The sequence below is a fragment of the Rattus rattus genome, chromosome 4 (genome assembly GCF_011064425.1).
Source record: "Rattus rattus isolate New Zealand chromosome 4, Rrattus_CSIRO_v1, whole genome shotgun sequence".
Classification (NCBI taxonomy): Eukaryota; Metazoa; Chordata; class Mammalia; order Rodentia; family Muridae; genus Rattus; species Rattus rattus.
The window spans coordinates 93,163,104-93,176,773 of NC_046157.1; the positions used below are offsets into that span (position 1 = coordinate 93,163,104).

A 13,670-nucleotide genomic window follows, 5' to 3' on the forward strand; every position below is an offset into this window, starting at 1 on the left:
GAATAAATAACTCAATGTTGAGAACCAGAACTGAACTGTGTATCCAAATCATTAGTTAATTTGACTATTAATTTTCTTATCTGTTAAAACAAACAATAAACAGGAGAGAAGTTAGAAGAACTCTGAATTTATGGCTCTATGAACAATATGTAATGGTCACAGTCTTAAGAAACACTTGCCTATTGTGGTGGCGCATGCCAGTATGATTTGCTGAAGGAGGCAAAGGCAGGAGGATCACAAATTCAAGGCCAGATTGGGCTACAAAAAAGAAGGACCTACAAGCAGTCAGTGGCAGGACCCTTCAGGTTTTTGCCTGCGCCTAGAACTGAGAGCCAGGTGCCAGGAGCACCTACACACCTGAGAGGAGAGGTAAGACCAACTGTTCTGCTTCAAGTGACCTGCCGGGTGAACTCAGGACACACAAAGGCAAAGTTCTCTGGGACAGGGCACTTCCAGTTTCTGGCTGTACACAGAACTAATCTGATCCCATCTTACATATCCCTGCTCCCAAATCCCATGGGAGAGAGAGCTGAACACCCAGAACTTCAGACAATCCTGAGACCGTAGGACAGACTGCCACTTCTGCCCACCCTTGCCCATATCCCTGGCACAAGAGGAAACTGCATAGTGCCTCTGGAAACAGGAATATAGGAGTCAGTGGCAGGAAATTGCTAGGTCCAGCCTGCATGTGGAACTGAACTGAAACTGTCACACAGCTTCTAGCACGCAAACCCTGTGGAGAAGAAAGCTGGACGCTCAGAAGTGTGGACACTCCTGAGAACTCAGAGGAGACTACTCACTGTCCACATTCCTGACCCAAGAGAAAATTGCCTAGTGCCCTCTGTGTCCCCTGGGAACAAGGACCTAGGAGCAGTCAGAGGCAGGACATGTCGGATTTCTGCCTGCACCAAGAGCTGAAAGCCAGTCCCGAGGAGCAGCTACATACCTGAGGTCCAAGCTCTCTGTTCACAAATCGGGCTAAATGAAAACAAGTCTATAGGAGTGCTAACACACAGGCCTACAGGAGGGTAAAGCCACCATCAGAAACAGCAAGACAAGCTAACACCAGAGACAACCTGATGGCGAGAGGCAAGCACAGGAACCCAAGCAACAGAAACCAAGACTACTTGGCATCATCAGAGCCCAATTCTCCTACCAGAGCAAATACCTGATATCCAAACACATCAGAAAGGCAAGATTTAGATATAAAATCACATTTTATGATGATGATGGAGGACTTTAAGGGTGACATAAATAACTCTCTTAAAGAAATACATGACAGCACAAGTAAACATGTAGAAGTGCTTAAAGAGGAAACACAAAAATCTCTTCAAGAATTACAGGAAAACGCAAACAAACAGGTGAAGGAATTGAACAAAACCATCCAGGATTTAAAAATGGAAATAGAAACAATAAAGAAAGCATGAAGGGAAACAACTTTGGAGATAGAAAACCTACAGAAGAGATGAGGAGTTACAGATACAAGCATTACCAACAAAATACAAGAGATAGAAGGAAGAATCTCAGGAGCAGAAGATATCATAGAAAGCATCTACACTCTACTCAATGATAACTTGGTCAATGAAGAAATAAAAAGAGAAATTAAACTTTTTAGAATTTAATAAAAATGAAGGCACAGCATACCCAAACTTATGGGACACAATGAAAGCAGTACTAAGAGGAAACCTCATAGCTCTGAGTGTGTCCAAAAGGAAACTGGAAAGAGCATATATTACCAGCTTGACAGCACATCTAAAAGCTCTAGAACAAAAAGAAGCAAATACATCCAAGAGGAGAAGACGACAGGAAATAATCAAACTCAGGGCTGAAATAAACCAAGTAGAAACAAAAAGAACTATACCAAAAATAAACACACTAGGAGCTGGTTCTTTGAAAAAATCAACAAGATAGATAAACCCTTAACCAGATTAACCAAAGGCAAAGAGACAGTATCTAAACTAACAAAATCAGAAATGAAAATGGAGACATAACAACAGAATCTGAGTAAATTCAAAAAACCATCAGAGCCTACTCCAAAAGCCTATATTCAACAAAACTGGAAAATCTGGAGGAAATGGACAATTTTTTAGACAAATACCAGGTACCAAAGTTAAATCAGGAACAGATAAATTATCTAAACAACCCCATAACTCCTAAGGAAATATAAGGAGTTACTAAGCATCTCTCAACCAAAAAGAGCCTAGCACCAGATGGGTGTAGTGCAGAATTCTATCAGACCTTCACAGAACACCTTATACCAATTATACCAATACTGTCTAAACTATTCCACAAAATAGAAACAGAGGAAGCACTGCCCAATCTCTCTATGAAGCCACAATTATGCTTATACCTAGACCACCACAGAAAGACCCAACAGAGAAAGAGAACTTCAGACCACTTTCCCTTATGAATATCAATGCAAAAAATGCTCAATATAATTCTCGTAACCAGAATCCAAGAACACATCAAAAGATCATCCATCATGATCAAGTAGGCTTCATCCAAGGGATGCAGGGATGGCTCAATATACTGAAATCCATCAACGTAATCCCCTATATAAACAAACTCAAAGATAAAAACCATCACATTAGATGCTGAAAAAGCATTGGACAAAATTCAACACCCCTTCATGATTAAAGTACTAGAAAGATCAGGAATTCAAGGCCCATCTAAACATAGTAAAAGCAATATACAGCAAACCAGTAGCTAACATTAAAATAAATGGAGAAAAATTTGAAGCAATCCCACTAAAATTGGGTACTAGACAAGGCTGTCCACTCTCTCCCTACTTATTCAATATAGTTCTTGAAGTTCTAGCCAGAGCAATCAGAAAACAAAAGGAGATCAAGGGGATACAGATTGGAAAGGGAGAAGTTGAAATATCACTATTTGCAGGTGATATGATAGTATATTTAAATGACCCCAAAAGTTCCACCAGAGATCTAATAAGCCTGATAAAAAACTTCAGCAAAGTGGCTGGTTATAAAATTAACACAAACAAATCAGTAGCCTTCCTCTACTCAAAGGATAAACAGGCTGAGAAAGAAATTACAGAAATGACACCCTTCATAATACTCCCAAATAATATAAAATACCTTGGTGTGACTTTAACCAAGCAAGTGAAAGATCTGTATGCCAAGAACTTCAAGTCTCTGAAAAAAGAAATTGAAAATCTCAGAAGATGGAAAGACCTCCCATGCTCATGGATTGGCAGGATTAATATAGTAAAAATGGCCATTTTGCCAAAAGCAATCTACAGATTCAATGGAATCCCCATCAAAATTCCAAGTCAATTTTTCATAGAGTTAGAAAGAGCAATTTGCAAATTCATTTGGAATAACAAAAAACCCAGGATAGCGAAAACAATATTCAACAATAAAAGAACTTCTGGGGAAATCACCATCCCTGACTTCAAGCAGTATTACAGAGCAATAGTGACAAAAAGTGTATGCTTTTTACAGAGACAGGCAGGTAGATCAGTGGTATAGAATTGAAGATCCAGAAATGAACCCACACACCTATGGTCTTTGACAAAGGAGCTAAAACCATCCAGTCAACAGAGATCGCATTTTCAACAAATGGTACTGGTTCAACTGTAGGTCAGCATATAAAAGAATGCAAATTGATCCATTTTTCTCACTCTGTATAAAGCTTAAGTCCAAGTGGATGAAGGACCTCCACATACAACCAGATACACTCAAACTAATACAAGAAAATAAAAAAGTGGGGAAGAGTCTCGATCATATGGGCACTGGGGAAAATTTCCTGAACAAAACGCCAGTGGCTTATGGTCTAAGATCAAGAATCGACAAATGGAACCTCATGAAACTGTAAAGCTTCTGTAAGGCAAAGGACACTGTCATTAGGACAAAATGGTAACAAACAGATTGTGAAAACATCTTTACATCATATTTACATGTGATAAAGAACTAATATCCAAAATATAGAAAGAACTCAAGAAGGTAAGACTCCAGAGAGCCAAATAACCCCATTAAAAAAAACGGGGTACAGAGCTAAACAAAGAATGTGCAGCTGAGGAATATCAAATGGCTGACAAGTACCTAAAGAAATGTTCAACATTGTTAGTCATCAGGGAAATGCAAATCAAAAACAACCCTGAGATTCCACCTCACACAAGTCAGAATGGCTAAGATCAAAAACTTGGGTGACAAAAGATGCTGGTGAGGATATGAAGAAAGAGGAACACTTTTCCATTTTTGGTTGGATTGCAAACTGGTACAACCACTCTGGAAATCAGTCTGGAGGTTCCTCAGAAAATTGAATATTCCACTACCTGAGGACCCAGCTATACCTCTCCTGAGATGCTCAAAAGATGCTCCAACATCCAACAAAGACACATGATTCACTATGTTCATAGCAGCCTTATTTATAATAGCTAAAGGTGGAAAGAACCCAGATGCCCTTCAACAGAGGAGTGGATACATATAATGTGGTACATCTACACAATGGAGTACTACTCAGCAATCAAAAACAATGACTTCAGGATGTTCATAGGCAAATGAATGGAACTAGATAATATCATCCTGAGTGAGGTAACCCAATCACAGAAAAACACACATGGTTTTCACTCACTGATAAGTGGATATTACCCCCAAAGCTGGAATTACTCAAGATACAATTAAAAGACCACATGGAGCTCAAGAAAAAGGATGAGCAAAATGTAGATGCTTCACTCCTTCTTAAAAGGGGGAACAACAATATCCATACAAGGGGATATGGAGACAAAGTTTGTAGCAGAGACTGAAGGAATGGTCATTCAGGCCTGTCCATCATGTACCCCAAATATATATATATATATATATATATATATATATATATATATATGTATCCACCAAAACTATATAAGACTGATGAAGCTAAGAAGTGCAGGCTGATAGGAACCGGATACAGCTGTCTCCCGAGAGACACAGCCAGAGCATGTCAAATACAGACACAAATGCTAGCAGCAATCCAATGAACTGAAAACGGGACCCCCATTTGTGGGACTATGGAAAGGACTGAAAGAGCTGAGGGGCTTACACCCCAATAAGAACAACAATGCCAACCAACCAGAGCTCCCAGGGACTAAACCACTACCCAAAGACTATACATGGACTGACCTAGGGTTCCAACCTCATAGGTAGCAGAAGATGGCTTTTTGGGCACCAATGGAAGAGAAGTCCTTGGTCATGCTAAAGTGAGACCTGCAGTGTAGGGGAAAGTTCGGAGGGCGGGAAGGGGTGGTGGATGAGGAGGGAACACCCCAATAGAAAAAACGGAGGGGTATGGGATAGGGGGTTTATATATGGGAAACCTGGAAAGGGAATAACATTTGAAATGTAAATAAAAAATAGCCAAAAAATAAAATAAAAAACCTAGTCAATAAGAAAAAAATTATTCTGAATGAACAGTAAGGACAAGGAAGATTTCCAGTAAAATAACATTTTCAGTGAACACATCTTCACAAGCATCATATATGATGCCAGCGAGTCAGTTATGGTCTGAAATGTAAGAACATTTGAAACAAGACAATTCCTAAAACTGGACATCATTTATTAAAACTTATCCTCCTGATATATATATTAGTATTCTTAAGCATGAATAGATTTAACTTTATTATGCATGATCAAATGTGCATGAGATGTGGTAAGAAAATATATTTGATAAAAGACGGAACTCAAGTGTCTCTGTAATTTATGAACTGGGAAAAACAGAGGTGACTGATGTCCAGTGTATTACTTAATATATACAGGTATTTCTTCAGTAACAGCAGGAATGAAAAGATAATGTTAGACAATGATAGATCAAGTTCTTCTATAACTTGATATCCTGATTTAGACTTAGGTATTCTGTACTAGGAAGACAGGAAAAGAAGGAAGAGAAAAAAACAAGGGATGATTATGTCAAAAGCAAAATACTGATGTATGAACTTATTCAAAGGAGAACACAAAACAATGGGTTTAGACATTTCAATTAAGTGGTTCATAAGCCTTGCAGGCCATTTTAAGATATAAAGACAGTAAACACTTCAGAGAAATTAGCCAGATACATTTGTTTTTATTTTATGGCTAAAGTTGTTCACAACTCTTTACTTGCAAATGTTCACTGCAATGTGTCATTGCTGGTTCGAAGCCTCTGGCTTCTGCTACAATATGAGTACTGGATTCTCACCAGGTGTCCTCACAGATATGCAGTTGTTGCCCTGTGTCTGCATTTTGGATCTGTAGGGCTGGTCCCTTCATGTCTTCTAGAATTTCATGCATGGGGTAGAAGTTGGACTGGGCCAAATCAAAGCCCTGATTTTTGCCTAGGTAGCTGAGTTAGTTAGCTGACCAGCTCTCCAACATCGGGTTTGCTCTGTTGAGGTTTGGTCTTTTGCTGCTGAGTGCGGGCCCCCAAGACCTCACTGCGACAGAGATGAGAGAGTTTGCAGGGAGACCCAAATGAGCTATATAACCTTGTCCCAAGTTATTTCTAATTGGTGAATAAAGATGATGACAGCCAATAGCTAGGCAGAAGAGACACAGGCAGGTTTACGGTTCCTTGGATTAGGGGGTTAGAAGACAATGAAGGGGAGAAAAATGTGAGGAAGGAGAAGCCATCATGGGCTAGATGAGTCATGCAAACAGGGCAATGAGGACTGGCTAATTGGAGTTAAGAGCAGCCCAGATAGATTCTAATAGCATAAAAGATAGACATCTACCCAGCTCTATTGCTGATTAAAAATTATTGTATATATAAAGGGTGTGTGTGTGTCTTTTATTTGAGGAATTGAATGATCAGGGCAAGGTAGAAACCCTGGATCAGGATGAATTTTTCTAGAACAGAGCTCTCCCTCACTTCCCTGGCTAGCTTACCCAATGGCACAGCCAGCAAGGGGCAGAGCAAGCTCTCCAGCTCTCATCCGCTTGCCCCACCCTCCTCACACACAGCCATGCTAGTGTGGCCAGCTCTACTGTGCCACCTAAGAAAGGTGATAGGCCTACTCTCAGTAGTTCTGTACTGCTGTAGTCAGCGAGGGGCAGGGACAGCTTTCTTGCTCCCATGACCTCTGGCCGCTCTCCAGATGCCTCCTCTAGTGAAACCTCATCACCTACAGCGGGTGAGAGAGCTGGCCACATGTAGGCAGCAGAGTAGAGCTGGTGGGTGCACAGGTGAGCTAGTCCTGAGGGCATGAGCATTGGAGAGTTGGTCCTGCCATTTCTATGCCCTGCCATACAGTGGCAGGAGCAGAAATGCTGCCCCCCAATCAACTACCCATCACCTAGGCACATGAACAGGAAATAGTCTCTTGTAAAAGTCAAAATTTATATTTGGTTGTGAGCCTAGCCTTTAACGGCTGAGCCATCTCTCCAGCCCTAAAGATTATTTTATTCCACTCAGAATTTTCGTGGAATAGATATGATTTTAAGAATTTTTTTCTTTTTTTTTTTTTTTTTGCCCCAACATATAAAAAAAGACACATGCTCCACTATGTTCATAGCAGACTTATTTATAATAGCCAGAAGCTGGAAAGAACCCAGATGCCCTTCAACAGAGGAATGGATACAGAAAATGTGGTACATCTACACAATGGAATATTACTCAGCTCTCAAAAACAACGACTTTATGAAATTCGTAGGCAAATGGATGGAACTGGAAAATATCATCCTGAGTGAGCTAACCCAATCACAGAAAGACACACATGATATGCACTCATTGATAAGTGGCTATTAGCCCAAATGCTTGAATTACCCTAGATGCCTAGAACAAATGAAACTCAAGACAGATGATCAAAATGAAGGCTTCACTCCTTCTTTAAAGGAACAAGAATACCCTTGGCAGGGAATAGAGAGGCAAAGATTAAAACAGACACAGAAGGAACACCCATTCAGAGCCTGCCCCACATGTGGCCCATACATATACAGCCATCCAATTAGACAAGATGGAGGAAGCAAAGAAATGCAGGCTGACAGGAGCCGGATGTAGATCTCTCCTGAGAGACACAGCCAGAATACAGCAAATACAGAGGCGAATGCCAGTAGCAAACCACTGAACTGAGAATAGGACCCCCGTTGAAGGAATCAGAAAAAGAACTGGAAGAGCTCGAAGGGGCACGAGACCCCTTATGAACAACAATGCCAAGAAACCAGAGCTTCCAGGGACTAAGCCACTACCTAAAGACTATACATGGACTGACCCTGGACTCTGACCTCATAGGTAGCAATGAATATCCTAGTAAGAGCACCAGTGGAAGGGGAAGCCCTGGGTCCTGCTAAGACTGAACCCCCAGTGAACTAGATTGTTGGGGGGAGGGCAGCAATGGGGGCAGAATGGGGAGGGGAACACCCATAAAGAAGGGGAGGGGGAGGTATAGGGGGATGTTTGCCCGGAAACCAGGAAAGCGAATAACTCTCGAAATGTAAATAAAAACCAAATAAAAAAAAAAAAAAAAAAGAGCCTCTGCTCCCAGACCCCGTGGGAGACAGACCTTACCGCCTGATCAGGTGGGCACTCCTGAGGCTGCAGAGCGGAAGAGACCACCAACACTGCCCACCCCTGCCCACATCCCTGGCCCAAGAGGAAACTGTACAAGGCCTCTGGGTTCCTGTGGGGGAGGGCCCAGGAGCGGCAGGAGCCCTGCCTGAGACACCGCCGGAACCTGAAGGAAACAGACCGGATAAACAGTTCTCTGCACCCAAATCCCGTGGGAGGGAGAGCTAAACCTTCAGAGAGGCAGACACGCCTGCAAAACCAGAAGAGACTGCTCTCTGCACACATTACTGATTCCAGAGGAAAGCACCAGAATCCATCTGGAACCCTGGTGCACGGAGGCTCTGGAAGGGGGCGCAGATCTTCCTGGTCGCTGCCGCAAGGAGAGCCCATGGGCAGCACCCATGAGCGAACTTGAGCCTCGGGACCACAGGTAAGACTAACTTTATCTGCTGCAAGTGACCTGCCTGGTGAACTCAAGGCACAAGTCCACAGGAACAGCTGAAGACCTGTAGAAAGGAAAAACTACACGCCCGAAAGCAGAACACTCTGTCCCCATAACTGACTGAAAGAGAGGAAAGCAGGTCTACAGCACTCCTGACACACAGGCCTATAGGACAGTTAGCCACTGTCAGAAATAGCAGAACAAAGTAACACTAGAGATAATTTGATGGCTAGAGGCAAGCGCAGGAACCCAAGCAACAGAAACCAAGACTACATGGCACCATCGGGAGCCCAATTCTCCCATCAAAACAAACATGGAATATCCAAAACACCAGAAAAGCAAGATCTAGATTCAAAATCATATTTGACCATGATGCTGAGAACTTCAAGAAAGACATGATGAACTCCCTTAGAGAACAAGTAGAAGCCTACAGAGAGGAATCAAAAATGCCTGAAAGAATTCCAGGAAAACATAAATAAACAAGTAGAAGCCCATAGAGAGGAGACACAAAAAATCCCTGAAAGAATTCCAGGAAAACACAATCAAACAGTGGAAGGAATTAAAAATGGAAAGAGAAGCAATCAAGAAAGAACACATGGAAACAACCCTGGATATAGAAAACCAAAAGAAGAGACAAGGAGCTGTAGATACAAGCTTTACCAACAGAATACAAGAGATGGAAGAGAGAATCTCAGGAGCAGAAGATTCCATAGAAATCATTGACTCAACTGTCAAAGATAATGTAAAGCGGAAAAAGCTACTGGTCCAAAACATACAGGAAATCCAAGACTCAATGAGAAGATCAAACCTAAGGATAATAGGTATAGAAGAGAGTGAAGACTCCCAGCTCAAAGGACCAGTACATATCTTCAACAAAATCATAGAAGAAAACTTCCCTAACCTAAAAAAGAGATACCCATAGGCATACAAGAAGCCTACAGAACTCCAAATAGATTGGACCAGAAAAGAAAACACCTCCGTCACATAATAGTCAAAACACCAAACGACAAAATAAAGAAAGAATATTAAAAGCAGTAAGGAAAAAGGTCAAGTAACATATAAAGGCAGACCTATCAGAATCACACCAGACTTTTCACAGAAACTATGAAGGCCAGAAGATCCTGGACTGATGTCATACAGACCCTAAGAGAACACAAATGCCAGCCCAGGCTACTGTATCCTGCAAAACTCTCAATTAATATAGATGGAGAAACCAAGATATTCCATGACAAAACCAAATTTACACAATATCTTTCACAAATCCAGCACTACAAAGGATAATAAATGGTAAAGCCCAACATAAGGAGGCAAGCTATACCCAAGAAGAGGCAAGAAACTAATCGTCTTGGCAACAAAAAACAAAGAGAAGAAAAGCATACAAACATAACACATCCAAATATGAATATAACAGGAAGCAATAATCACTATTCCTTAATATCTCTCAACATCAATGGCCTCAACTCCCCAATAAAAAGACATAGATTAACAAACTGGATAGGCAACGAGGACCCTGCATTCTGCTGCCTACAGGAAACACACCTCAGAGACAAAGACAGACACTACCTCAGAGTGAAAGGCTGGGAAACAACTTTCCAAGCAAATGGTCGGAAGAAGCAAGCTGGAGTAGCCATTCTAATATCAAATAAAGTCAATTTTCAACTAAAAGTCATCAAAAAAGATAAGGAAGGACACTTTATATTTATCAAAGGAAAAATCCACCAAGATGAACTCTCAATCCTAAATATCTATGCCCCAAATACAAGGGCACCTACATACGTAAAAGAAACCTTACTAAAGCTCAAAACACACATTGCTCCTCACACAATAATAGTAGGAGACTTCAACACCCCACTCTCATCAATGGACAGATCATGGAAACAGAAATTAAACAGAGACGTAGACAGACTAAGAGAAGTCATGAGCCAAATGGACTTAACGGATATTTACAGAACGTTCTACCTTAATGCAAAAGGATATACCTTCTTCTCAGCTCCTCATGGTACTTTTTCCAAAATTGACCATATAATTGGTCAAAAAACGGGCCTCAACAGGTACAGAAAGATAGAAATAATCCCATGCGTGCTATCGGATCACCACGGCCTAAAACTGGTCTTCAATAACAATAAGGGAAGAATGCCCACATAACGTGGAAATTGAACAATGCTCTACTCAATGATAACCTGGTCAAGGAAGAAATAAAGAAAGAAATTAAAACTTTTTAGAATTTAATGAAAATGAAGGTACAACATACCCAAACTTATGGGACACAATGAAAGCTGTGCTAAGAGGAAAACTCATAGCGCTGAGTGCCTGCAGAAAGAAACAGGAAAGAGCATATGTCAGCAGCTTGACAGCACACCTAAAAGCTCTAGAACAAAAAGAAGCAAATACACCCAGGAGGAATAGAAGGCAGGAAATAATCAAACTCAGAGCTGAAATCAACCAAGTAGAAACAAAAAAGGACCATAGAAAGAATCAACAGAACCAAAAAGTTGGTTCTTTGAGAAAATCAACAAGATAGATAAACCCTTAGCCAGACTAACGAGAGGACACAGAGAGTGTGTCCAAATTAACAAAATCAGAAATGAAAAGGGAGACATAACTACAGATTCAGAGGAAATTCAAAAAATCATCAGATCTTACTATAAAAGCCTATATTCAACAAAACTTGAAAATCTGCAGGAAATGGACAATTTCCTAGACAGATACCAGGTAATGAAGTTAAATCAGGAACAGATAAACCAGTTAAACAACCCCATAACTCCTAAGGAAATAGAAGCAGTCATTAAAGGTCTCCCAACCAAAAAGAGCCCAGGTCCAGACTGGTTTAGTGCAGAATTCTATCAGACCTTCATAGAAGACCTCATACCAATATTATCCAAACTATTCCACAAAATTGAAACAGATGGAGCACTACCGAACTCCTTCTATGAAGCCACAATTACTCTTATACCTAAACCACACAAAGACCCAACAAAGAAAGAGAACTTCAGACCAATTTCCCGTATGAACATCGATGCAAAAATACTCAACAAAATTCTGGCAAACCGAATCCAAGAGCACATCAAAACAATCATCCACCATGATCAAGTAGGCTTCATCCCAGGCATGCAGGGATGGTTTAATATACGGAAAACCATCAACGTGATCCATTATATAAACAAGCTGAAAGAACAAAACCACATGATCATTTCATTAGATACTGAGAAAGCATTTGACAAAATTCAACACCCCTTCATGATAAAAGTCCTGGAAAGAATAGCAATCCAAGGCCCATACCTAAACATAGTAAAAGCCATATACAGCAAACCAGTGGCTAACATTAAACTAAATGGAGAGAAACTTGAAGCAATCCCACTAAAATCAGGGACTAGACAAGGCTGCCCACTCTCCCTACTTATTCAATATAGTTCTTGAAGTTCTAGCCAGAGCAATCAGACAAAAAAAAAGGAGGTCAAGGATACAGATCGAAAAAGAAGAAGTCAAAATATCACTTTTTGCAGATGATATGATAGTATATTTAAGCCATCCCAAAAGTTCCACCAGAGAAGTACTAAAGCTGATAAACAACTTCAGCAAAGTGGTTGGGTATAAAATTAACTCAAATAAATCAGTAGCCTTCCTCACACAAAAGAGAAACAAGCGAGAAAGAAATTAGGGAAATGACACCTTCATAATAGACCCAAATAATATAAAGTACCTCGGTGTGACTTTAACCAAGCAAGTAAAAGATTTGTACAACAAGAACTTCAAGACTCTGAAGAAAGAAATTGAAGAAGACCTCAGAAGATGGAAAGATCTCCCATGCTCATGGATTGGCAGGATTAATATAGTAAAAATGGCCATTTTACCAAAAGCGATCTACAGATTCAATGCAATCCCCATCAAAATACCAATCCAATTCTTCAAAGAGTTAGACAGAACAATTTGGTAAATTCATTTGAATAACAAAAAACCCAGGATAGCTAAAACTATCCTCAACAATAAAAAAGGACTTCAGGGGATCACTATCCCTGAACTCAAGCAGTATTACAGAGCAATAGTGATAAAACTGCATGGTATTGGTACAGAGACAGACAGATAGACCAATGGAATAGAATTGAAGACCAGAAAATGAACCCACACACCTATGGTCACTTGATTTTTGACAAAGGAGCCAAAACCATCCAATGGAAAAAAGATAGCATTTTCAGCAAATGGTGCTGGTTCAACTGGAGGTCAACATGTAGAAGAATGCAGATCGATCCATGCTTATCACCCTGTACAAAGCTTAAGTCCAAGTGGATCAAGGACCTCCACATCAAACCAGACACACTCAAACTAATAGAAGAAAAACTAGGGAAACATCTGGAACACATGGGCACTGGAAAAAAATTCCTGAACAAAACACCAATGGCTTATGCTCTAAGATCAAGAATCGACAAATGGGATCTCATAAAACTGAAAAGCTTCTGTAAGGCAAAGGACACTGTGGTTAGGACAAAATGGCAACCAACAGATTGGGAAAAGATCTTACCAATCCTACAACAGATAGAGGCCTTATATCCAAAATATACAAAGAACTCAAGAAGTTAGACTGTAGGGAGACAAATAACCCTATTAAAAATGGGGTTCAGAGCTAAACAAAGAATTCACAGCTGAGGAATGCCGAATGGCTGAGAAACACCTAAAGAAATGTTCAACTTCTTTAGTCATAAGGGAAATGCAAATCATAACAACCCTGAGATTTCACCTCACACCAGTGAGAATGGCT

The 13,670-nt window shown here is 40.5% G+C and overlaps 1 protein-coding gene across 1 annotated transcript in view; it reads right to left on the minus strand.

The window, feature by feature from the left end:
- The window catches only part of LOC116899236 (protection of telomeres protein 1-like), a 66,897-nt gene that overhangs the window by 14,707 nt on the left and 38,520 nt on the right, over positions 1–13,670 (minus strand). The gene's annotated exons all lie outside the window — the stretch shown is intronic.